The 27,921-nt window shown below is 44.7% G+C and overlaps 1 protein-coding gene across 1 annotated transcript in view; it reads right to left on the bottom strand.

Annotated features, from left to right (window-relative positions):
* Positions 1-27,921, bottom strand: part of PLA2G4A (phospholipase A2 group IVA) — a 143,996-nt gene that overhangs the window by 115,470 nt on the left and 605 nt on the right. The window lies entirely within an intron of this gene.

Here is a 27,921-nt window from a genome sequence, read left to right as displayed (position 1 = left end):
GACATTTTTCTCCCTCTCTCACAATACTAGAACCTGGGGTCATCCCATGAAGCTGATTGGTGGGAGCTTCTGGACAGATGAAGTACTTCTTCACACAGCGCATCGTTAAAAAATGGAATAACCTACCCCAGGATGTGATGATAGCCACCAAGTTGGATGGCTTTAAAAGGGGCTTAGACAAATTCCAGAAGAAGGATATCAATGGCTACTAGTCCTGGTAGGTATATGCTACCTCCAGTATTAGAGGCAGTAAGCCTATGTACACCAGTTGCTGGGGAACATGGGAGGGAGGGTGCTGTTGCACTCATGTCCTACATGTGGGTTTCCCATCAGCAGCTGGTTGGCCACTATGTGAACAGAATGCTGAACTAGATGGACCCTTGGGCTGTTCCAGCATGACTCTTTTTATGTTCTTATGTTCTTGGATGCTAAAAGGTTTTCTCATTGTTTCCCACATAAATATGACAAACATGTTAGTCAAACTATAGGAAATAGAGATATGCCAATGTTTACTTATAATTTATTTAATGTATATCCTGTCTTTCCTTGGCAGCTAACAGCTTCAAAGCAATAGTACAATTACAGTAAAACACATTAAAACTGATCCTGCTGGCTGAACTCTCCATCCTTGGACAGCATAGCCCCAAAGAATATGAAAGCTGGTCATCCCTGGTGTAGATTGTTCCAGTTTTGTTTTGTTTTTACTCTGGCTATCACTTTTTTATTACTTTAAAACTTCAAGCTAGCAACAACAACAAAAAACATTCAGAGTTCCAACTACAGCTGGATTAATGTATTTCCACTGGATTCACTGCAAGTTTCATCCAACTTCTCTCAATACTTTTTTTGGCTAGCCTCAAGTGGTTAAGCAAATGCTGTTTTCTTTAAAAAAAAAAAAAAAACAGTCCCAACAATGCTTTGCCACCATGGCATGGATCTCAGCCCTATTCAGATGAAAGCAAGTGTTGGACTGTATACATGTGACTCTAACATCCTCTTTAAGCTCTTTACATGCCTGACCCATTCTGTTCTAAAACATTGTTCTCACATGGATGACCCATATAGATTCAGAGTTGAAAGAGACAAAAGGGGACATTTAATCTGATCCCATTACAAAAGAGAGTCATCCACCTACAGACACAATCCCAGTCAGTGTGCTGCCTACAGGTAACAAGCTGGTGCATCACAAAAAACTGTGGGCAGATCAAAATCCCAGGAAAATCAGCACATAAACAACCTTGTGATTAAGCAACTCCCAGGGTCCTTTTCTGCATCTGTCCATCTCTACCTTAACTTTCCCCAACCTGGTGCCCTCCAGATGTGTTGGACTACAACTCCCAGGCAACAGCCATGCTGGCTGGAGATGCTGAGAATTGAAGTCCAACACATCTGGAGGGCACCAGGTTGGGGATAGCTCCCTTACCTGATAAGAAAAGTGTCTGTTTGACCCCCCAAAAGGTATGACCCTACACATTTTGTAATTTTGAATTTCGCCCTATTCATCTTGGGAAGGAAGTCTATGACTCCAGTTCCTTGGGTCACCTAATTTATTCTTTTCTGAATTAATAATGCTGTCTAGTTGGTGTCATTCACAAATGTCATCCCTCCCTGTCAACTGCGGTTGTTGTTTTTACTTAACAATTCCAGGTATAATATTATTTAGTTAGACTGTGCTGTGCCAATATATATGGTACTTTAGACGGGGCGGGGGGGGGACGCCATTTTAGCCCCAAGGGTCACATACCAGAGTTGCCTAGGCCCCAGCAACAAGTGGGTGAGGTCAAAGTTAAAGTGGATGGGAGCACCCCACACTCTCATACACACAACCATTCATACACATCCACACATAACACATACCCATTCTCACATATCACACACACACATTTCAAAGTCATTTTTGTCAGAGGGAGGGGTTGTTTTTTGCTTTTTGTCTTTTAACAGCTCTTTCTCCCTCAACATTTCACCAATCATCCCAACATTTTCAGGGTATGTACAATCAGCACTTCTTTCTGGCACCTGAAAATTCCAGAAAGATTGGAATTGTTTTCGCATTGTTTCGGTTTTATAAAGGTTAGAACGATCCACCCCTAATCATAATTTAACAGGGCGGAATGCTCATTTACTAATGGGCCTTAAAATTACTGTCATTGCTGTGACAGTAATAGTAACACGCATCCATTCTCACACAGCCAGGGGTGCTTCCAGATGAGGAATCACTGCAATCATCCTGCCTCATTCACAGGATTTTACAGGAGGTCCAGATGACATCGTCTTCCATTTGCATCCCTCCAATGTTTTCCCACCATTGTTTCCATCTTTTTTCTTACTACAGGAAATCCATTAAGGAGGGAAAGATGGAATAACTGCACAGAGTTGTTTGATTGATAGCACTAGGAGTTGTCCACTCTCTCTAGTGCTGAGAGGATTTAATTATCCTAAAGTGGTATTATCCTAAGGTTGAATAGAGCAGTGTTTAACTCAGCCTCGACCTCCAGTCTCATTCCTTATTGAGCAGAGAACCCCACAATGCACACACATACACAAAGATCCCACCTCCCTGTGCTGCTATTAGGCTTGGAAGAAGCCTCCCATTGAAGCCAACAGGAGGCTTTTTCCGAGCCTAATGCAACACACAGGGCAGGGTATGGGGGGCTGCAGCTGGGAAGGGGAGGGTTACCTCTTCCCTGCCTAGCTGCAACCCACTTCCTCACCCCACCCTTCCCTTGGAAGCTTTTTGGGAGGCTTTTTTTCAGTACTAACTGCACAGCAAGGGGGGGAGGATTTTTCTCGCAGGGGCTTCAGCCTGTGGGGAGGGGTTAACTGTTCCCTCCTCACCTGTGACCTCTCCAATTGTCCACACTGGAATTAGGCTTGGGAAAAGCCTTCCAATGAAGCCAGTAGAAGGATTTCTTAAAAGCCTAATTGCTTAAAGGGTGGTGCAAGGAGGGGAGACCAGGACAGAGGCTCTCCAACTGTGCTTCACACATAAGGCAAATCCTTCCCCCAAAACACTTTCTATCTTAACTCTGACAGTAACAACAGAATAAACGAGAGAGGCAAAGACAAAAGCAGCATACACAAATGCAATTACATGTACATGTTCTTTGTTGGATCTCGAGATGAAGGCACTGGGTTTAAACAAGGTCTCTATAGAAAAGGTGGAATGTTCAAATAGTTTTATCTTTGGCAAAGCAAAAGGGCCAAAAGATTGGAGCTAGACAGCCATAGGATAGGTCGATTCCAGGGAGAACCAACCCCCACCCCCTCCCGCACCACCGCACAGGCAGCGCAGACCGGCCTTGTGCTCCACGCTCATAAGAGCAACGCAGAGTGGCGAAAATGGGGCATTCCCAGGGGTGGGGAGGTGAAGTCGGAAATCCAGTATGACACATCCTATGCGTTGTCCGGCCACCGCTTCCCACACTCCAAGGTCCTACGGCTGCGAAAGCAGGGCTGGGGGAGTGAGGAGGAGATCCGCTCCTCACCACTCCTGCCGTCCTGCACTGGATAGGCGGTCACCCCTGGGGTTGGAGGTGACCATCGATCTTGATAGAATTGCTCCCTCCATAAGGCAGGTCACTAATTTGCTGTACCCATATTACAGGTGAGTCTTGAGGGGCCTTGCTTAAGGCCACCTACTGAGATCATGGCAACAGAGAGCTGAACCAGGGATGACCTGATTCAAAGCTCAATCTTATCACTATGCTCTACCATATGATCTCTTATCACTATGCTCTCTATCATATCATACCCTAGCATCACACTCCAGCATGTGAACCCAGAGATGGGCTATGCAGAATGAGTGTCATTTGTACTCAATCTCTTATAAAGCAGTCTTAGTCAACCTGGTGCCCTCCAGATGTTTTAGATGATGGGAGTTGTAGTCCAAAACATCTAGAGGACACCAGCTTGAAGAAGGTTGCTATAGGGCAAGATACACCAGATGAAATCAGTAAAACTATTGGGTAATGGGCAAAAACTGCTTTCCTCTCCAGGAAATATGGCTCAATCAGGGTAGGAGGATGCCCAAATACACACAGACTCACACACACAAAACAACAGCTGCATGGAAAAGAAAGCTGCAGAGAGTATACAGCTGTATTGTACTCCTCCCATGGGTCTTTACATCAGCGTTCCCCAACCTGGTGCCCTCCAGATGAGTTGAATGAAAACTCCCACCATCCTCCGCCAGCATTGATCATGTAGTCCAACACATATGGAGAGCACCAAGTTGGGGAAGGCTGCTCCACAGCATAATGATGGCCATTTTGCTAGTATTACACAACTGCAATGAATTCTTAAAGAATGGACTAATGCTATATTTCAAATACCATGTCAGCTTGAGGAGCAAACTAAATGGCAATTAAGGAGACACCAGTTGAAGACTTTATCCAATTTTCTGGAAACTAATGGGCTTTAGCCAAAAGTATGTTGGACCTTCAGGCCCTAAGTTCAAATCTCCCCATAGGCTTGGCTAGACTGCCTTGGTTCAGTGTCTATTTATCTCTCACTTTCCATTTCTATCTGTGAAGTGGGAACTGCAGTAACCAATCTCACAAGGTTGCCATGAGAACAAAAACAATGGTTGCAAAACTCCCTGCAGATCAAACGTGTAACGTCAGTGATAATTAGCCATAACAAGATTAAATGAACACTGTTCTCCTCACAGCAAAACCTGACCAAAGACAATAGAAGAAAGATTTTTGGACGTCATGCATCATTCAGATCTTCCGCTGATTGTGACTCAACTCTGACATTACATGGAAGCATAATTTGATTTTATTTGTGTATGATGTAATAGCTTTGGTCAGAGTTCACAATAAAAGGCAAGCCTGTGTTATTTCCATTAAATATCACTAAATCTCTATGTATTCTTAAAAGAGTTCTCATATGGGTGGAAAAGGTAAACATCAAAAGAAATCCCCGGGTTAGGAATAAGTAATTTATTATTAAGTATTATTAATGTTTTTGGCATTTCCTCAAATAATAATAATCTGAAGCCATGGAAATATTTATTTTTATTGGGTTGCATCCAGACTTACTCATGCTGTATAGTAGACCCACTGAAATCAGCGGGACTTCAGTTACTCATGACTAATTTGTCCCATCAATTTCAGTGGGTCTACTCTAAAGAATGACTATCTTGATCCAAGCCATTATTTAGGATATCCTACTCTATCTAAGCTTACGTGGTAAAAACATTAAGAGACCTTAAAACATCCCTTTCCTTTCTCAACACTCCCCCCCCCCACGCACACACACACAACACACACACTCATTTGAAATAAACTGAAAAGTCTGAGGACAGATCTACATTTTACCATGCTGCTGCCAGCTGGTTCTAACATGGTCACACTGATGCACACACTGTTCTGCTCTTGTGTAGAAAAAACACCTACCCATGTGCTGAGGCCGTATTGCATGATTAAAGAAAATGAGAGGGGAAACACTGTGTAATATGTTTTGATCAAGTGAACATTACCAGAGTGGTGTGGAAACCAAACACTTCCGAGTGGTATGGTGGCAGCATCTATGCTGCTAAGGTAGCATAAACTGGCCCTTACATAGCTTCAAAAATGTGTTCAGACTCAGAGTAGGGATCAAGCCAGTATCAGGAAGAAGGTGATTCTGTAAATGTGGAATACCCCCCCACCACCAGTGTCTCTCTACAGATCCCCTCAAGCTTAATGTGCAAGAAGAAACACTCCATGATGTGGTAGTTCATGAAATATTGGCCCTGGGCAGCTGCTGTCAGTTAGTGTAGTCCAGCATTCCCCAACCTGATGCTCTCCAGATATTTTGGAATTCAATTTCCATCAGCCTCAGCCAGCAAGGCCAGTGGTCAGGAATTCTGGGAGCTGTAGTCTAAAGCAACTGGAAGGCAGCAGAGTGGGAAAGGCTGGTACAGACAATACTGACTTAGACAGGCCAACAGTCTGATTTGGTATAAGGCAGCTTCCTATAAGAGAGAACTAAGATGAAGCGAGAACTAAGATCCTGCATTTCTCTCTCAAGATTTGGGGATATCTGGAGCCCTCTTCAGTCATTCATCACAAGAAGAGGGAAAGCAAGTATGGAGGGGCCAGACAAAGTATGATGCACCATACTAAACATATCCACTCAAAAAACCTTGAGAGAGAGAAAAAAAAGGAAGGGGTGTCAAACACCTATCACTCCACAACTTGTGGATCACAAGTTGTCCGAGACTGCTTAAAGCCTTCTTTATATATATTTTTAAAATTCTTTATTATTATTATTTTTTAAAAAACCGAACTCCAATGATCTTTACAGCCACTTGCCTTCATCGTCCCTTGAGAATGCAACCTAACCAGTCTGCCTGGCTCACACAGTCACAACTGATGACTAAGTGCATGAAGTGATAACCATTTGAAGGGGTCAATAATACAGCCAGATTTCTCACATTCTGCTGGACAGGGTATTGCACAATTACGGACTCTGAGAGTGTTTTAAGTGCTGACCTCGGATGAATCAGATGTTGTTCACTGTGTGAAATGGATCCCCTGATTAGATATATCACTCACTGGACATATTTCTTCTTGGTTTCTCTTGTCTGTGCCTTTCTTTGAGGTGGTGATGGTGCCAAAATGTAAAAGAGGACAAGGTTCTTGTGCCTCTCATATGTTGTACAGGAAGAATTTTAACAGATGCAGCTTTTCTAACAAGCTGAATTTCCCTGCCTTCCTTTGCCTCTCATGTTAACTACGTCAAACTCGCTTTGAGAACAATTATGAAAATATTAATTATTTTCTAAATGAGCGGACAGAGGTGGCCTCGGGTGCACTACTGAGATCCCCCAGACTGCTGGTTCTGGGGGATGTCAGCATTCACGCTAAGGGCACCTTGTCTGGGGCAGCTCAAGATTTCATGGTCTCCATGACAGCCATGGGACTGTCCCAACATGTCATCGGCCAAACGCATGTAGAGGGGCATACTCTCATCTTGTTTTTTTCCTACTGGACATGGAGATGGTGATTTGAAGGATGATCTGACTTTGCATCAGTCCCTTTGTCATGGTCAAATTATTGCCTGCTGACGTTTAGACTTACAGTGGCTTTTCTCCTCTGCAAGGTAGGGGACCTATTAAGATGGTCCACCCCCTGGAAGCTAATGGATCTGGATGGTTTCCAAAGGGATGTACGGGTTTTTCCGGCTGATATGGCTGGCGCTCCTGTCTCAGCCCTGGTTGATTTGTGGAATGCAGAAATGACCTGGGCAGTTGACACAATCGCTCCTGAGCACCCTCTCCAGAGTAGAGCTCGTACAACTCCATGGTATACCCCGGAGCTGAGAGCAACAAAACAAAATAGGAGAGGGCTTGAGTGCAGGTGGAGAAAAACTCCTTGTGGATGCAGTCAAACTCTGGTGTGTGCCTACAGCCAGGTATACTCAAAGGCAGTGAGAGCAGCAGGGGAAAAAAACATTTCACTGCCACTATTCAATCTTCCAAATGCCACCCAATGGAGGTTTTTAGGGTTGTCCAGGGCCTATTACATTCTGGCCCTAAGGACACTTTGGAACCATCTGAGGTCTGCTGTAATGCACTAGCTAGGCACTTCCAAGATAAAATCTCTTACATCCACCAGGACTTAGATTCCAGTTTTACTGCTGGTGAATCAGGTGAGGTGTCCAGAGCACACAGCCTGGTCCAGTTTTCTTGGATTAGTTTTAGTTGGTACAGTCAAGGAAAGGTTCGTGCAACCACTTCCATATTGGATCCTTGCCCCTCTTGGCTTACAAAACCAGCAGGGAGGGAACAGCCAGCTGGGCCAGGGTGGTGATTAATGCCTTCTTGCGAGAGGGAGTGGTCCCAGGCCACCTGAAAAAGGTGGTGGTGAGGCCACTCCTGAACAAATCCTCTCTAGACCCAGAAAACCTTAATAATTATAGGCCGGTTGCAAATGTTCCATTCCTGGACAAGGTCCTTGAGCAGGTGGTTGCAAGGTGGCTCCAGACACTCTTGAATGAGACCAATTATATGGATCCATTTCAGCCAGGGTTCAGACCAGGTTTTGGCATGGAAACAGCCTTGGTTGCCCTGTATGATGACCTATGTTGGGAGAAAAATGGGGGGGGCTGCCCCTGTTGATTCTCCTTGATCTCTCACCAGCTTTCGATGCCATCAACCATGGTAACCTTCTGGGATGACTCTCTGAGTTGGGAATAGGAAGCACTGTATTGCATTGGTTTTGCTCCTACATGGTCGGCTCCAGAAGGTGGTGCTTGGGGAACATTGCTTGGCCCTGTGGGTTCTCCAGTATGGGGTTCCGCAGGGGTCAGTTTTGTCCCCCATACTGTTCAACATCTACATAAAACTGTTGAGTGCAGTCATCAGGAGTTTTGGAGTTCGCTGTCATCAGTATGCACAGCTCTATTTTTCCTTTTCATCTTCTTCAGGTGAGGCTGTGGATGTGCTGAATCCATGCCTGGCTGTGGCAATGGACTGGATGAGAGCAAATAAACTGAAGCTCAATCCAGACAAGACTGAGCTGCTCTTGGTGGGTGGTTCTGCTGACCAGATGGAGGGTGTTCAACCTGTTCTGGATGGGGTTGCATTCTCCCTGAAGGAGCAGGTCCATAGCTTGGGGGTCCTCCTGGAACCATCTTTGTCACCTGAGGCTCAGGTGGCCTCAGTGGCACAGAGTGCCTTCTACCAATTCTGGTTGGTTGCCCAACTATGCCCCTATCTGGACAGGGATAACCTGGCTTCAGTTGTCTATTCTCTGATAACCTCCAAGTTAGATTACTGCAATGAGCTCTATGTGGGGCTGCCTTTGAAGACTGTTCAGAAGCTGCAGCTCATGCAAAATGTGGCAGCCAGATTGATAACTGGGACTAGAAGGTCTGCACATATAAGGCCAACTGTGGCCCCTTGCACTGGCTGCCTATATGATTCTGAGCTCAATTCAAGTTGCTGGTTTTTACCTATAAAGCCCTACACAGCTTGGGACTGCAATACCTGATGGCACGCCACTCCAAAATGAACCTACCTATACTCTACATTCAGCACCTAAGGTCCTCCTCCAGGTGCCTCCTCCAAGGGAAGCTTGGAAGGCAGCAACCAGGGAAAAGACCTTCTCAGTGGTGGCCCTCAACTTGTGGAATGAGCTCCCCTATGAAGTCCGCCTGGCACCAACATTGTTACCTTTTTGGCACCAGGCAAAGACCTATCCCTTTTCTCAGGCATCTGGCAGCGCATGATGAGTTTTAATCGGTCCTGGATGCGTCTTTAGTTATGACTGAGTGTTCAAAGTTGCATTTAGTTGTATATTGTTTGTGTATATTGTCTGTGTGCTTTAATGTAAATGGATTTTAAACTTTGCATATTGTATTTTAATGTTTTAACTTCTGTAAACCACCCAGAAAGTTTCAGCTATGGGGGGTATAGAAATGTAATAAATAATATAAATAATAATACTAATTAGTATTTCTGCACAACATCCAGAGGAGTAACCATGTCAGTCTGTTCTAGCAAGAACAACTAAGAGTCTTGTGGCAACTTAAAGACTAACAAGTTTATTGTGGCATAAGCTTTCATGGACTACATTCCACTTCATCACAGATCTCAAAAATTATATGGCATGGTGTAGGTTACTGTTCAAATGGGGGAGGAGAGTCAAAAATTTCACTGAGCATGCCCAAGCCCTTGGCCACAACTCAAACAGCTCTTTGGATCCCAACCTTACTCTCTTCCAAGTTCATGTCTCATCACATCTACATCTCAGGACAGGACAGGACAGATTAAAAGGCAGAATTCAGAACTGGAATAGATCCCACTTCCAATATTTCTTAATTCCAACACTGCTTTCATCTCCTTTCTACAAAAGAAAGGGGGCTTCCCCATCCTTCCAGACAGACCCCACACTTTAACCTCAGGGTTGAATCATGATTACACTTCATAAGGAAAGAGTTGTTGTTGCATAATCTAGCACCAAATGACACATACCACCAGCAGTTAAACTCTGGTCACCCCACATATGCGAATAATCCCAGACATACTGGATAATAAGGTTCTGAACCATTGTAACAATGTGCAGGAATAGGATAGGCACCATTTGACCTGGTAAATGTTGGACAGCCCACCACTGACTCTTCCATTCATTTGGATAAAAGAGGAAGCTGACAAGGGCATAAGGTTGTACAAAAACCTCAAAGAAATACAGCAGGTCTGGCCTGAATTCACCCACGCCTGCTATACCATCAAGTACTATGAAGTGTTTATTGCTGACTACAGGAACAGAGGAGCCACAGGGCAAAGCACTCAACCCCTGTTATGGGTCCAGACCTGTTAGTAAATCCTAGAGACAGCCTGTGGCATTCTGGCACTGTAAGTAAAATCTAATGTTGCACCTCTTTTATATACGCGCGTGCACGCGCGCGCACACACACACACCTTGGAGTGTTAAAACCCGACCAATACCTGCCAATTCTTGAAATTCTAAAAAATGGAAATTACTGGCAACTACTCACAACATACTCCTAAATATGTCCTACAAGTAATAGTGTCTAAGGGTGCAATCCTACTGAGATAGTCAGCAGCCTCCAAAGTTGGAGGCTGCCAAGTATCCAGTGTAGGGCAGCCACAGGGCAGAGGCGATCCTCGCTTCTGTGCTCTGGCCACCCTGCATTTTAAGCTAGATGGGCAATTTTGCCTGTCTAGGCATGGCTTTGGGGAGGGGGAGGGAAAGAGGCTAGGACGCACATAGGAAGCTGCATAATGCAGCTTCTGCAGTCTCCTCCCCTCCCTGCCCCCGCTACCACCCCGTTTTCCCAGTCTCCACACTCCATTTCCAAGCACGGAGACGCAGCCAGCACAGAGGGTACCATGCCAGCTATGAAGGGGTGGGGAGCGTGGCTTCTGGACTCCAGTATCGAAGCCCTGGTTCCAACCTTGGATCGCAGAAACCAAATCATCCAATGGCCCTCTAAACAGTATCTAGCGGTCATGGGATTGCTCCCTAAGAAGCTTTTTTCATACTGCCATACTTTAAGGCTGGAGGGTAGATTAAAATATACTGAGCAGAATCAAGATTTCAATTTAGCTCACACCTCCCTAGCTTGCTGGCTAAAAAGCCAAAATTAGGAGTTTTGTGGAAGCTAATTAACTGTACTAAACCTGAGCAGATACACAGCTTGCATCAAAAATCAACTTGCAAGACAACAGACTTGAGCTCAGAGTTAGTCCGTGTACTCTATACTGTAATGAAGAAAGGGATGTGGTGGTGGTGGAGCTGCTACCAAATTGTCTAGTAGTAATTGGTCCAGATGCCCTACTGTCTGTCACACAGAGGAAGTCTAGGAAGAAGAATGTTTTGACTGCTGTTACCAATGTATGCAGAACCTCCCTCACATGGTCACCAAACATGCGAAGGGGTCACAGGGTCACCCAGTGTTCAGTGCTGTGCAAAGGAACTCTATGCACATACAGATGAATGCACACAGGGCTCCTTCAGACAGCCACCAAGGTGCAGCAGCCACACAAGGAGGGGAAAGATAAGACTACATGTCCTGACCCCACAACCCCCCTCACACGTGCTTTCAACATGTGAGAGGGTTCACAGGAACATAAGAAGAGCCACGCTGGATCAGACCAAGCGTCCAGCTAGCACAGCATTCTGTTCACACAGTAGCCAACCAGCTGTCGACCGGGAAATCACAAGCAGGGCACGAGCACAACAGCACCCTCCCACCCATGTTCCCCAGCAACTGGTGCACATAGGCTCACTGCCTCAGGTACTGGAGGTAGCACATAGCCATCAGGGCTAGTAGCCATTGATAACTTTCTCCTTCAGGTATTTTTAACCCCCTTTAAAGCCATCCAAATTGGCGCCATCTCTACATCCTGCGGTAGCGAATTCCAGAGTTTATGCGCTGTGTGAAGAAGTACCTCCTTTTATTTGTCCTGAATCTCCCACTAATCAGCTTTATGGGATGATTCCTTTGGGTTCTGGTATTATGAGAGAGGGAGAAAATGTCTCCCTACCCACATTCTCCACACCATGCATCATTTTGTACACTTCTATCATGTCTCACCCTCCTTTTTTCCAAGCTAAACAACCCCAGCTGTTGTAACCATGAACAGCCTATTGCTTAAGCAGATTGGATCCTAGAAAGGAAGCAAGGCAGCACAGCCTGGCTGCCCCTCAGAGTCTGCTTCTTGCTAGCCAGCTGTAAAACCCCAGCTTCTTTCTCTGGCTATACACTTCCATTTCATCAGCCCCCACCCAGGTGTGCAAGAGAAATCACAGTGGCTTCAAACGGCCATCAACAGGAATTCACAACTGCACTTGCCAAAGGTGCAATGGTGACTGCCCATTCCTGCTCTGGCAAGCATCTCTTCCTTCTTCTGTGTCTTAAGTGAATGAGCAGACAATATGAAACTCAGGCATGTTTTAAAGCAGGGGTACAGAACCTCTGATATGATACCTAAATCATATCCCTGATGAATATACAGCGGAGGTGAGGAATAGATTTAAGGGATTAGACCTGATAGACAAGAGTGCCTGAGGAACTATGGATGGAGGTCCGTAACATTGTTCAGGAGCCAGCAACGAAATCCATCCCAAAGAAAAAGAAATGCAAGAAAGCAAAGTGGCTGTCTTTCCAGTGGCTGTCTGATGAGGCTTTACAAGTAGCTGAGGAAAGAAGGGAAGCGAAAAGCAAGGGAGAAAGGGGAAGATATATCCAACTGAATGCAGAGTTCCAGAGAATAGCAAGGAGAGACAAGAAGGCCTTCTTAAATGAACAATGCAAAGAAATCGAGGAAAACAACAGAATGGGAAAGACTAGAGATCTCTTCAAGAAAATTGGAGATCTGAAGGGAACATTTTGTGCAAAGACGGGCATGATAAAGGACAAAGAAGGCAGGGACCTAAAAGAAGCAGATGAGATTAAGAAGAGGTGGCAAGAATACACAGAAGAACTATACAGGAAAGATCTGAATGTCCCTGAGAGCCATGATAGTGCGGTCACTGAACTTGAGCCGGACATCCTAGAGAGTGAAGTCAAGTGGGCCTTAGGAAGCATTAGTAACAACAAAGCTAGCGGAGATGACAGTATTCCAGCCGAGCTATTTAAAATCCTAAAAGATGATGCTGTTAAAGTGCTGCATTCAATATGCCAACAAATCTGGAACACTCAACAGTGGCCACAAGACTGGAAAAGGTCAGTTTACATTCCAATTCCAAAGAAGGGCAACGCCAAAGAGTGTTCAAACTACCACACAATTGCGCTGATTTCACATGCCAGCAAGGTGATGCTCACAATCCTACAAGCTAGGCTTCAGCAGTATGCGAACCGAGAACTACCGGAAGTACAAGCTGGGTTTCGAAGAGGCAGAGGAACTAGAGATCAAATCGCAAACATTTGCTGCATCATGGAGAAAGCAAGAGAATTCCAGAAAAACGTCTATTTCTGCTTCATTGACTACGCTAAAGCCTTTGATTGTGTGGATCACAACAAACTGTGGCAAATTCTTAAAGGGATGGGAGTACCAGACCACCTTACCTGTCTCCTGAGAAACCTGTACGAGGGTCAAGAAGCAACAGTAAGAACCAGACATGGAACAACCGATTGGTTCAAAATTGGGAAAGGAGTACGACAAGGTTGCATCTTGTCACCCTGCTTATTTAACTTATATGCAGAGTACATCATGAGAAACGCCGGGTTGGATGAATCACAGGTCGGAATTAAGATTGCCGGGAGAATTATCAACAACCTCCGATATGCAGACGATACCACCCTAATGGCAGAAAGCGAAGAGGATCTCAAGAGCCTCTTGTTGAGGGTGAAAGAGGAGAGTGCAAAAGCTGGTTTGAAACTCAACATTAAAAAAATGAAGATCATGGCATCTGGCCCTATCACTTCCTGGCATATTGAAGGGGAAGAAATGGAAGCAGTGACAGATTTTACTTTCTTGGGCTCCAAGATCACCGCAGACGGTGACTGTAGCCATGAAATTAAAAGACGCTTGCTCCTTGGGAGGAAAGCTATGGCAAACCTAGACAGCATAGTAAGAAGCAGAGACATCACCTTGCCGACAAAGGTCCGTATAATCAAAGCTATGGTTTTCCCAGTAGTAATGTATGGCTGTGAGAGCTGGACTATCAGGAAGGCTGAGCGCCGAAGAATTGATGCTTTCGAACTGTGGTGCTGGAGAAGACTCTTACGAGTCCCCTGGACTGCAAGGAGGTCAAATCACTCCATCCTAAAGGAAATCAACCCTGAGTGCTCATTGGAAGGACAGATAATGAAGCTGAAGCTCCAATATTTTGGCCACCTAATGCGAAGAGAAAACTCCCTGGAAAAGACCCTGATGCTGGGAAAGACTGAAGGCAAAAGGAGAAGGGGACGGCAGAGGATGAGATGGCTAGATAGCATCACGGATGCAATGAATATGAACTTGAGCATGCTCCGGGAGAGAGCGCAGGACAGGAAGGCCTGGCGTGGTATGGTCCATGGGGTCATGAAGAGTCGGACACGACTGAACGACTGAACAACAAGAGAACCTCAGGGTCTTAACCTGGCCCTTTGGGGTTCCCCCCCCCCCGGGTCCACCACCTTTCCCCCAACTACCAACCGTTTTGTTGTTTTCTGGCTTTTGTGCAGCTTTTCCCCATTCTAAAAGGCTGAAATGCCTCCCCTAAAGCTTAATTACTGGTAGGAAGAGGTTTAAGTTAAAATCTGCTGGTATTTTTTGGTATTTCACCCCTGCCCACTGCTGGAACGCAGCCCCCAAAAGCTTCTCCGAAATGGAATTTGGCCCTCTGTCTGAAAGAGGTTCAACACTCCTGCTTTAAAGTTTGTGTGGGTGATCAGCAGAAGTTCTAATGTGGAGTGATTAGCAGACGTTCTAAAGAAACCGGGCAAATCACTCTGAAAAAGCATTTTGTGGATGGGTGGAAACAATGATATTATCTTTGCTTAATCAGAGTTAGCAGGGATTCAAAGACTAAAAGCAAAAGGAAGGGAGAGAGCACACAGGCCAAGCCTGCTTGCTTGCTTTTTAATCGGCACATTACAGCAAATAATTCCAAGTCTACCTTTTCGAACTGTTAGCTTGAACTGAGAGAGACTACATACCAATAATAAATAAATAAAAATAAAAGACATGTGAAGAAAAGAATTGGGCAGGGCAGGACTGTACATTTCTCTCCCTTTCTTGGATGGATTTCCTAGCACAGTTTAACATTTTAGAAGAGCAAAAGCACGTATTTTGAAATAGTAACAGTTCTTTGTATAACCATTTAGCTCGTAATTAGAGATGCAAACTCAGATGGCAGGAGAATGTTTGCTTCAAAACTGGGAATGGTAAAAATGAGGGGGGGTGAAATTGGTAGGGGAAGGGGCTTGGGGGAACCAAAACTATTTGAAAGTTCAGGATGCTTATTGGCTGGTGGTGTCAACAGCAGTGATCACATTTCTTTTTTTATTAACTTCTTTTTGCCACTACTTGTGGTAGCAATAGGGTAGCTCCTACCAGTGGACATATACTGCCATGGTTTTTTTTCCTACGAAGTTTCCTCTGAATGACATTATTGGTGTGGTGGGGAGCATATGATAACCAGCAGAGGAAGCTGCCATGTTTTTCCCCCACAATGCCCCAGGAACAACACTAGATCATTATGTAGCATCATTCTGAAGGGTCTTGTGAGAGGAAAACATGGTAGTCACTGAAGAGAGTTCTGCTTCCATTGCTGCTTGCAGAGGTGGCCCAAAAAGCAAAAGGAAAGAAGAAGTCCCCACTTCTGCCACGGCTAAACCACCGCCTGATGCTGCTAACATCCCTGTAAGCACCCTGATGCTTTTTCATAATTCCTACCCTTGAAAAATCACCAAAATGTATACGGGACCATATATTGGAGGGGACATTTTCTGTCAGTTCTAAGCCCAGTGGAAGGTGACAGAGAGGACATGCAGGCAGCACTCCAGCCCTGGACCTGTTAGTGTGCTAGCAACAATTCTGTAGGCAACCAGAATAGGTTAGCTGAGCAGAAGCAGAGTTGGAGACCTACATGTGGCTGCCACTGCACACATAAAGCGATAAGGATACAGGCCTTATCAGCTAAGCCGCTGTCACTATTTAAGAGAGGCTGGAGGTTGCAACGGGAACTGTGGGTGCAACATACCTAATGCTCCTCCTGAGGCTAAGTGTACCTCCCTACTTTCCCAGGTCAGACTCGGGTAAATTGGATTAGTTTCTTGGCAATACACCCACTTATCTAACACATGTTCCACTAGAAACAGGTATGGGCCAGGTAGGCACAAAACGTGCCATACTCACAATGCCCATTCTCTTATTATAAACATGTCCATATCTACAGTTTTAAACAGCTATAACAGCTCATTTCACTTTCATAAGGAACCAACACCCTGGTCAAAACAGCCGAAGTCCTGGCTAGGAAAACAGGGAAGAATATTGATACATAAGAGCCACTTGCTTTGCATATGGATACAAATATCTGCAAATGGAGAACAAAGACTTTAACATAATAGTTCCAGCTGAAGGCCGAAAGCAACACAGTATTTTGTAGTCTTCTTGCAGTGGCTGCACAGCGACCCATTGAGTGGATATGGAGGGGCAAACGCTTACCTTTGTGTCACCTCTAAATTGGCCCATTAGTATAATTTGAACCTTGGTTGAAACCAAATATGTAGTTCACTGGAGCATACTGGCATATGTCAAGCCCTACAAAGGACATAGACAGGTTACAAGACACTGTCACAATGGCCCAGTTTGGACCCGGCGATAAGCCAATGTTCCAAGGGATCCCTGGCTTATCACTTACGAGCAGCCTGCTTAAGTGCGCTGCTTGATTGCTCCCGCTGCAAGTGGAAGCAGCTAAACAAATCACAGACCTTCTCCCCATGGTTTGTTTAGCGTTACGTATGAAACAGGAACCCTTGGCTTGTCTTTTTCTCAACAAGCCAGACTCACACGCCAGCAACAAACCATGACTTATGACTCTGGCTTGTTCGGGAAGAGGCAAGCCAGAGTTCCCGGATCAAACGTCACATTAAACAAACCACAGATGTAAGGTCCATGGTTTGTTTAGCTGTTCCTGCTCAAGCTGCTTAGAAACTATAATGTTACATGCAAGCCAGGCCAATAATCACTTTCAAAAGTGATGCCTTCATATCTTGAATAAGAAAATGCATTGTGTTTGTTTGCCCTTTCCTTCAGGGTAACAAATAGACTGTACTTATGAAAAGACCTGAGGTCAAATAATGCACCAGAAATATATTCTGAGCACTGAATTAACTTCCTAGTGTTGTAAATATATATGTGTGTTGGCCTTCCTTAAGAAGGCCAAGAGGCTGTTGACGCCCTTAAAAAAGGAATGAAGGGATGCAAATTATAGTTCCAAACTGACCATATTATATCCTGGAAAAGAGCTATTGCTCTATTCAGAAGGTGTCGAAGCATGTATCTCTTTCAAAGCATGTTCCATAGGTGTCTGTCTCCGCTTATAAAGGTATATTAATCTCCTCCCTAGAAAAAGTGTTTTGTTCCAAGAAACCACTCAGCCAGAAGCTCATAAGACACATGAGCCCAGTTCGGATGCTCAGTTCCATAATAATTTAGCAACCTGGTACAAGCAACAAGAATACATGCTCCCTTCCTTCCTCTGTGCTTGCATCCTGGCTTAACTAAACCACAATTACCTGTGATGTCTGGAATAAAGAACTGTGGTTTACTGTCTGTTTATTTAAGCTCCTGCTTAGTAAGCTGATCTTAAACTACAGCTGTACAGTTACTGGGAAATTACTGCACTTCATTTTACAAAGAACAAACTCTTGATTTTCAGGACTCTAGCATTCAGGGCTATGGCATCCATACTAAGTACTCAGAAGCCTTGGCAAACTATATTTCCCAGAGTCACCGGCACCCAAGATTATACTAATGTAACATTCAAGATGCAGAGAGGAACAGAGGCCTCACAGAGAGGCTTCCCACAAGACTTCCCAAGGGGAGTTTGCCCATCCCTTTCAATGCATGCATAGTTTTGGGAAAGCATAATAATGGTGATTCAAATACAACATTAGTCCTTCTGGTCTTTAAGAAAAGAACTACATGTTAGGGGGCAAACATGGCATTCTCAACTCCACATTTACCTAGTAATGCTAACTAACAGAGAGTGCAGCGGCCTAGCTCATATGGGAGCAAATGCACAGATAATCTAAATCATGGCATCTGTTGCATACTTTAATTCTGGCTTTCTTGCAATGCTCAGAAGTACTGCTGCAAGGAACTATTGGTTAGGAACAAGAGCTATGAACTGGAAGTTCCTGATTAAAAACTCAGATCAGAATGAATGGCCAAAGGGAAGCCACATTCTCTCAGCTGCAGATCTATAATGTAGGAATAATAACCTAGTCCTATCTGAACAGCTCTACCCCTACTGTTAGTTAGTTACTAATTACATTTCTGTACCACCCAATGGCCAAAGCTCTCTGGGCAGTTTGCAAAGTTAGACATGGTTAACATTGTTTTTGGCTTTTCAAGCCCTAAACAATTTGGGACAACATTATCTTAAAGACCTCCTAGAGCTGTATGAGACTGCCCAAGCATTAAGATCAGCGTCAGAGGCCCTACTCTCTGATCCACCAGCAAGAGCCATTAGGCTGGTGGGGACTAGGCATAGGGCTTTCTCAGTGGTGGTCCCACACCTCTGGAAAACCTTCATCACTGCTGGCTTTGAAGAAAAAAAAACCCTGAAGACGCAAGCCACTGTTCAGTTGAAAAACTGGATTGCTTCTTTGACTGTCAAACCTTCTACAGCAACTCAAAAAAACTCTGGCTATACATGCAGTTATTGATCACACCTCTGTATCTATATGTCTTAGTACTGCCAAATACTATCATACTTGACAGAATAGAATATCTCTAAATCCAAATACTATCATACTTGACAGAAAACTAAATCTCTAAAGCGCGGAGGGGACAGAAAACAAAATCTCTAAGGTGGGGAGGGGAGACATGTGGCCCATGGGCCACTCACAGTCCTACATCGGTGGGGGGGGGGTTACTGCCCCTGCAGGGTCCCCTCCCACCACTACATACCCAGCAGCATCAGGCTCATTGTGAGTTCCAGGAGGGAGAAATGTAGCCCCCACAAACCACCAAAGTTGCCCACCCCTGCTCTAAAGTAAAGCTAGTCTTAACCCAAGCTACTAGGAAAAGAACTGCGGCTATACCAAACAAAAATGTAGATATTTAAAGGGTGGTTTTGCCTTTACAGAACTTAACTTGCAAGTCACTACACAGTGGTTACATGGAATATAATAAAATAACTGTGTAAACACTACCCTAGATGGGTCATCAGTAGCTCGGTAGCACATGCTTTGAATGCAAAAGATCCCAGGTTCAATCCCTCACATCACCAGAAATCCTCCTGACTGAAATCCTAGAGAACCACTCCCAGCTGGCATGGCAATACTGCTGAGCCAGACAGTCGAATAGTCCGAGTCTGTATAGAAAACAAAGGCTAAATATTTGCACCTCACATTTCCCTCACAAGATCTGGGGATACCTGGAACCCTCTTCAGCCATTACTCACATGAACAGGGAAAGCAAGTACAGAGCGGCCACAGGGCCACACTTTTAGCCCTGTCCCCATCATCACAGTGCCCACACCAGCTGCTCACTATGTATTTATTTCTTTATTTGAAGTGTTTTTATGCCTCTCCTCAGCCCAAAAGGCTCCCAGAGTGGTTTATGTATAATCAATTTTTAAAAGCCCACAGGCTTACAATCTAGAAAGACACAACACACAAAGAAAAATGGAAAGGGAAGGGAGGGGAAGGGAAGGGAAGGGAAGGGAAGGGAAGGGAAGGGAAGGGAAGGGAAGGGAAGGGGGAAATTAATTCCTTCAGCCGGGCTGGTGGAACGGCCCTGCTCTCCCTCTCACCACCCTCAGCTCAACTTTCTGGAATGGCTGCTGGTGGTAACAGTCAACGGAGAAGACAGTCAATGAGGGAGGCCTTTCAGCAGGTGGAAGGGCCCTGCTCCCCTTCTCGTCTCCCTCTCCTGGAGGTTCCCACACACTGGAGAACTTTCAGGTGAACTTATGAGCACCCTGCACATGCCATGTGGTGATGGGGGCGAAGCTTAAATCACAGCCCTATGGCCACTCCGTACACACTTACCCTCCGTTCACACTTAGCCCTGCAGCCACTCCATACACACTTACTCTCTTCACATGAGTAATGACTGAAGAGGGCTAGAGAGGAAAACTGATCATACCTGTATTGAGGGAACGGGGGCATTTTATTTTGCTCTAACAACTTTTGCCTCTGTCATTTTGATAAAATAAATCCAGATTTCAACTGAATCTGCCAAGATTCAACTGGCCCACCACACCTTTCTGCCTTAAACTGATGCTTTCAGTTCTTCAGGCTTATTAGCATTCTTGATTGACACATCTGGATAAAAACAGAATTTGTTCTGATCAATAAAATAATAAGGAAATGTGACAATAGATATGCCAAGGAAGATAAGACAGCTGTGCTGAAACAAGTTACTGTAACCTGCGGCTACTACAAAGTGTTCATTCCACAGACTATGACTAACGATCAACCCGGGTGTAGATTATTTTTTCAGACTGATGTTTGTCCATTTCTTTACATCAGTAGGAGCTAAGATATAAATCACATTCGTGGATTATTCATTCTGCCTAGCAAATGATAGATACGGGATCTGGTGGCACAGTGCCAATTGATAAGAATACGTCCAGTAATCCTATGCATACTCACTTGGGACTAGGCATTACTGGACAAAGCAGGACTTACTTCTGAGTAGTCAGTGGATTCTATTGAATGAAGTGAAATGTATTTTAAACCTTGGAAGGAAATACACCATTCTCCTGTTGAATTATTGTATTGTTCTACTTGATTGTTTTAATCAAGTGCTTTTTACTGAATTGTGTCACTTTATTGTTGTTGTCGACTGACTTATTTTGGGTAAACTACCTTGGGATAGACATTTGAACAGTTGTTTAGAAACACTAAATAAATAATGAATAGATAAATAAAATGTAATCTTCTCTCCAAGCAGGGACATTCTTCCTGGCTTTATTCAGGAGCACCACTTTCCCTCAAATAAAGGCTTGTCTCAGGGGAGGGACCACCTTGCACATTTCCTGCTAGGCGTAGTCCATGTAGGGTAGCAGTGGCTCTCTAGTTTAGGGATGAGAACCTCAGGCCAAATCCAGCCCTCCTGGGGCCAAATCCAGCCCTCCTGGGTTTCCCCACCCCCTTTCCCTCAACTACCTATCATTTGGTGGTATCCCAGCCTATGTAGTTTTTCCCCATTCTAAAAGGTTGAAATGCCTCTCCTAAGGCTTAAGTACTGTTACTTCTCTGACAGTAAGAGCTTTAAGCTATAATATGCTTGTATTTTTGGCCCGCCCCTTTTGCCTCTGACCCCGCCCCTTTGTCTTCAGCTCCACCCACCACTGGAATGTGGCCCCTGAGAACTTCTCCAGAACTGAATTCAGCCCTTTGGGCTGAAAGAGCTTCCCCGCCCCGATCTAGTTCCTGATGTTGCCAAGGTCCCTAGAGAGTGGCTATGAGTTTGAGTTGTGAGCCACCTGTGAAAGAGGTCGACAGATCATAATGCATTGGTGGACCATCATCTAGTTGCTGCTGGTTGCAGATATTCTTGCAAAGAATGCTGGACCAGGTAAATGTTTATCTGACCTAGCAAGATCTTAAGCAAGACAGCATACTCAGAATCACTTAACACAGATTACTCATGCCTTAAGTACTAAGTGACTATACTATCCTGAGTATAAATCTTGCTTTATGAATTTAAAGCACACTGGTGGACCACAGGCAGTGCCGGCTCCAGGTTTTTGAGGCCCTCTGGCAAAACACCCTCAGCACCCCCCTCCTTCAGTGAATCTACCTTCTCACCACCATTATCAGCAGCTACTCCTGCCCCTCCTCCTCTGTCTCATCATTGCGTCCACTTGCTCGCTTGGCAGGCTAAGAGCCAGGGAGCAAGCAGGCCGTGGCATCCACAGCTCCTTCTTCTCCCCACCGCCACTGTCTGGGCCAGAACAAGAGTCAGGTAAACAAGCAGGTAGCAATGATGAAGAGGAGGAGCAACTCCAGGAGGCTCTTGTCAGTGGGCCCCTGCTGCGGTATGGACCCTTGGCAGTTGCCCGACCATGCCTACACCAACCCTGATCACAGGGATTCTATTTCTAAAAAAAGAAGAGGATGGCCCTGCAAGAATGAAGTCAGCCCACTGGAGACTAGTGGTGCCCCCTTCTCCATCTCTGTCTAGGACCCATCTCAAGTGGCACCAGGCAAAAGCACTCACAGAAGAATCAATGGCTGCAACTTCTCCTTTAAACAAAATCCCATGAGCGAATGCCTCAGTAACTCATAGAATCAGGCTGTTCACTATAGGGGCATCTGTTATTCATCTACATTTTAAACTTGACATCTGCCTTTTACAGACATTTTGAGAAATGCAAAAAACTCTATGAGTTAGACATTTTAAAAAACATTATCCTTTATTTAATGCCTAGCCTGAAATATTCAAACCGTAGAACACTATCCTCTGGGGGAGGCTTTGTCCTTGGGGTGAACTGACAGATATCTCACACAAAGCAGATCTAAGTTATGAACATGTATAAACTCTATACTAGTTTTACCCATGGCTTCTTTCAAAGGTTCCTAGGGGTTGTAGTTTGGTTAGGGCACTACAAATTATGTATTAGAGATCCCTAACCCCCAGTCCCCATACTCACACACAAGACTACAATTCCTGGGGTTCCCCAAGAAGAAGGAATTACTGTTAAACCAGTTTAAAAAAAAAAAAAAAAGATAGCCATGCTGGACCACGAGGGGGGGAAATCCCAAATCCATATTGGTAATACCAAGGGCCTGCTGTGCTGGCTGGGGAATGCCACGAGTTGTAGGACCTTGTTCCATAAACATGGATAGGATTGTTCCCTAAGAGGACCAACCCAAATTCCACATAAATGTGCAAGCTTTCAAGTTCTCCAGAACTCTTCAACAGGTTAAGTGGTACAAAGCTTTCTGTACCTGATGACGAGTTCTGGAGAACTCGAAAGCTTGCAAATTTTTGTTAAACCAGTGTAATTCTGTAATGCAGATGTGCTCTCCCACATCCATGTGAGAATCCTCATGCTTCCAGATGATGAGTTCCTAGCTGTACCAATCAATCAACTTTTTTCAACTATTCCAGACTTCCCTCAACAAATTTTTTTTGGTTAAGAAGAAAAACGGAAGAAGACTGAAAATACAGAAAGGTTACAAATGGAAAACCATGACATCTGGTGCCCCACAATATTGTGTGAATGAGACAGGGTGACTGTACAATAAAAGCCTAGCTGGAAGCAACCCTAGAAGGCAGTTCTAGAAGGTGTAGTAATTTAGTGGAGGAAGTAGAAATTTTGAGAAAAGATGACTTAGAGGGCAATCCTATGCATGCTGTGACAGAAAAATACAAGTCCTACAATTCCCAGCATTGCTCAGCCAGCCATGCTGGCTGGGGAATGCTGAGAGATGTAGGACTTTTTTTCTTTCTAAACATGTATAGGATTTCACCTTAATGTGTTCTGCTAGATATCCTTAAGACATCATCAAAAGCTATTGTTGAGAGAGATCTTTCTCTCCCTCACATAATTTTCACAGCAGGAAATTTTGTAAGATTCTTGCTTAACAGAATGAGCCTGTTACTCAGTTACAGTTTCATTTCACAAGAAACTGTTTCAAAGCAGTGGGGAAAAGAGCTGAGTCAGGCAACTGACCCAAGACCTTAAAAAAATGGCAATGGAGTTATCAGTATGCTTCAAAAGTGAGGAGTATCAGGCAATAAACCTATACCAGTATACTTGTATTTAAACAACTTTACTCAGTGGGACAAACTGGCTTATCTGATTTGTGGCTCTCATCTATAGAAGTCTAGTAGGAAATAAGAAATTGCTTCATACCATAAAATCCCTAACCCTCCACCAATAGAACTACAATTCCCAGGAACCCCTGGGAAGAGGCATTAACTATTAAGGGTGCAATCCTATCCATGTTTAGACAGGAAAAAAGTCCCAGAATTCCCAGCATACCCCAACCAGCATGGTTTGCTGGAGGAATGCTGGGAGTTATAGGGTCTTTTTCTGTTTTAACTTGCAGAAGATTGCACCCTAAACCAGTTTAATCCTCTCATGTAGATATGCGACTCCCACACCCAATCTAGCACTGTCCTGACAGTTCTGACAGAAACGGATCTCTAAGGGCACAGTCCTATATATGCTTAGACAGAAAAAGTTCTACAACTCCCAGCATCCCCCAGCCAGCCAATGCTGGGCTTTGTATTAAAGGACTTTTTTCTGCCTAAACATGCATAGGATTGTGCCCTAATCCAGATAAGAAAGGGACAGAAACTATTTGAGGCCTTGTGCATTCAAAGCAGGATTCTGCCACAAAGCTCTGTCAATTCCTCTGACAATGAGAGGCATTGTTTTGCTTGCCATTCTTTAAAAGAATTTTACACCCTAAATGTGTTATTCTCCCTGGCTTTCTGCTGACTCCGGGGAAGAGATGGACAATCGTTTGATAGAAATAAATGTTCTCTCACCAAACGTGTGTTCCTAAACCTGCATTTGCTGAGATGGAGATCAATACTAAATATAGGTGGAGGGGCTCAATTAAAACAAGCCAGGAAAGGGACATTCTTAAAGAGGGCCTGGCGGTTAAGCTCCCCCCAACCTTCTGCATCCCAATGCTGCCCTGCAAGTACCACACCCACTCTGCACTAACATTACACGAGAAACATTGGCCTGCAATCCCTGCATTTCCCTCATAACTCCTCATTCTGCCCTAAAGGAGTCGAAGGTGACAGAAGCATAGTTTTCCATACTGTACACCAAGGGTGGGGAATGTGTGGCCCTCCAGAGGTTGTTGACTGCAACTCTCATCAGCCCCAGCTCACACAGCCTATGGTGAGAGTTGATGGGAGTTGCAGTCCAGAAACCTCTGGAGAGCCACACGTTCCCCATCCCTGGTGTACACTCTCACTTCTTTGGTGCCACTCTCTCATCCCAGGTCAAAAGTCTTGCAGATTTTTGAAGGCCTCCAAAAACCTGTCAACAAGGCCCGTAACGGGATGAGTGAACACTGACTAAGGGCAACTGTGGTATTTTTCGCATACCCCCTTCAAGTCTCTGAAAGTAAACGTTATCTGTCATCTGTCTCCAGCTTCACTTCTCCCTTCTATTCACTTCTCACTTCTCCCTATCCTCCAGGCCTGTGTCCTCCAAGAGAACATAAGCTACTACTGACTAATGCTCACGTGGTTTGCTCACTGCCAGAAGGAATTCTGTTAGAACCACATGCCCATTTTGTGCAGAATTTGTTCAATATCTCTTTCATCACCTAATGACAGGGCCTAGTACTTGCCCTACAAGAGCCCCCGCTGGATCAGACCAAATGTCCATCTAGTCCTTTCGGCCTCCAGGAAGCCCACAAAGCAAGTCATGAAGCCAACATCCTTCCTGTGTGGTTTGGTCCCCTCCACGTGCTTTTCAAAGGCACAGGGCCTCTCCACACAGGCATTCTGTTCTATTTATTCTGTTCTGTCATCATGGCCAACAGCAATTGGCTGGGGCATCGCTAGGCCTGGACCCACAGGCCCCTGGCCCCGAATCTATTTTCCATGGCCCCAGATCTATTCCCCAGAGACCTGTGTCCACTGGTGCCAAATGAAGTTTTCTTTTTTCTCAGCTTAATTGGCATGTAAGGAGCGATTTTCAAGGAGGATTGCAGCTGGGGGAAAAAGGGCTTACTGCAACACACTCTCCAATGCATGGCAATAAAACTTAGAAAAAATCATTCCACTGGTGAAATCATTCAATGGAAGATTTTTGCTATGTTTATCTGCCATGCTGCCAGTGGGGTGCATTTCCAGGGAGATCCCCATTGGGGAGGTAAGGATTACCTTCCCTTCCCTGTGTACCATCCCCCACCCCACCGCCCAGCAAAGAATCCTCCTTAATTACATAGCAATTGGGGGGGGGGGATCTTCCACTGATACCAATGGAAAGGTTGGGTCCCAAAACTTTGAAGTGCCTAACAACGCCTCTGACTCTTGGAAGACCCATCCTCCTCAACACTGTCCAGTCTTTTCCTAAAAGCCAACTGACCTCATGGCTACTAGAGCCTATCACCACTGTGTCCACTAAGACAGTATTTGTCTGCACCTGGATAGAAGAATGCTCCTGAGTATATACAGAGTGGTCTTACTCTGTCACCAACAACTATTTGCGATTAAGGAGCAGCGCTTCCGCACGATCATGAAGTTTCAACACTTCTGCTTTTAATTAACTACAGTCCCAACCTCATAACTGTAAGAGAGTCCACAGAAATTAGGTAATCTTTTAACAATAAAACAAATACCACATACAATTATTAATTCTGTTCAATATTCTGGTCTCAGCCTACAGAATAACAGTAGCTGGACCTGTAAATAAGTAATTAGCACAAGCATGAAGGTGATACGAATGCAAATGTGGTATAGTGGTTAGACCAGGAATAGGCAACCTGGTGTTCTCTAAAGGCTTTGGATTGCAACTTCCATAAGCCCCAGCCAGCATAGCCAATGGTCAAGGATTATGGGGACTGTAATCCAAAGCATCTGCAAGGCACCAAGCTACCTACCTCTGCATTAGAGTCTCTGACTAGGACCAGAGAGGCCAATGTTCAAATCCCTGCTCAGTCATAGGACTCAGCATAGCCTACCTCACAGAGTTGTTGTGAGAATAACATGTGTGAGAGAAGGAACCACATATACTGTCCTGAGCTTCTTGGAAGAAGAGTGAAATAAAAATGAAATTTAAAAAAGTACTGATATCTCATTTCTGGTGGGCCTAGCACAGGCATTACATTCTAAAGGTGCAATTGCATGCATGTTTAGTCAGGAAAAAAACCCTACAACTCCCAGCATGTACCAGCCAGCATCTCTGGCTGGGGCATGCTGGGAACTGCTGGCCTTTTTTCCTGTCTAAACATGCATAGGATTGCATCCTAACCACCCTGGTTCAGATCAGGTCCTGCACTGAACACACTGGAGGCTTTATGCATTAACCTCGTTGCTATCTGACATTAGTGTAATCCGGTTTTGTGCATTTTCCTAAAATACAAGCTGAACGTTTCTTACAATACCTAGGAATGGAAATATTAATATTAGATTACGTGAAGTTTTTATCAAGAGGTGGGAGGAGAAATAAGTGTAGCCTGGAACGAAGTAGAACAGGGTCACAGATAACTGAGGAAAGGAACACACAAACAACGACAAATTACGTTGATGCTTGAATAAACAGAGACGGATATCAAACAAGCTACACACACACAGCGCTTCACACTTCCAATCGCGTGCATGTTTTATGAGAAGTAAATCTCACTGCGTTGAATGGAGTTTACCCACAGATAAGTGCGTACAGGATTGCGACCTCAATGACAAAAAGACATTGTTGCAGAGAATCCTTTTTAAGCGCATTACAAAATCCTAGCTTTTATTTATTTATTTCTTATTTGCATCTGGAAGTTTTGCATAGTGCTTGAAGAAGAAATTTTTCATCTCCTGGCCAGAAAATCGCTGGCAATTATTCCAGTCTATTGCATGCCACTGCCATACCTCTTTCAGTAACATTTCCTTCAAGCACTTATTCCTATTTGATAGGCGGAAGATATACCGAGACTGGCAAAGACTTGCGTTCAAGTAAGTCGTGAACAGATCGGACAGGCACGATCTGAACTCCTGTCATTTTACACACTTGACCCGACCACAGAAGCACGTGGAACGATAAGAAACACGTGGAAAGACCCCCGCACCGGGGTGATGAGCCGCAAAGGGCTCTTGCACTTTTTGTTCCC

The sequence above is a fragment of the Heloderma suspectum genome, chromosome 4 (assembly GCF_057233095.1).
Source record: "Heloderma suspectum isolate Gila_16-S chromosome 4, 16-S_ref, whole genome shotgun sequence".
Lineage (NCBI taxonomy): Eukaryota > Metazoa > Chordata > Lepidosauria > Squamata > Helodermatidae > Heloderma > Heloderma suspectum.
Note: the sequence above shows the minus strand (reverse complement) of the source record. Positions and strands in the feature narration are given on the sequence as shown.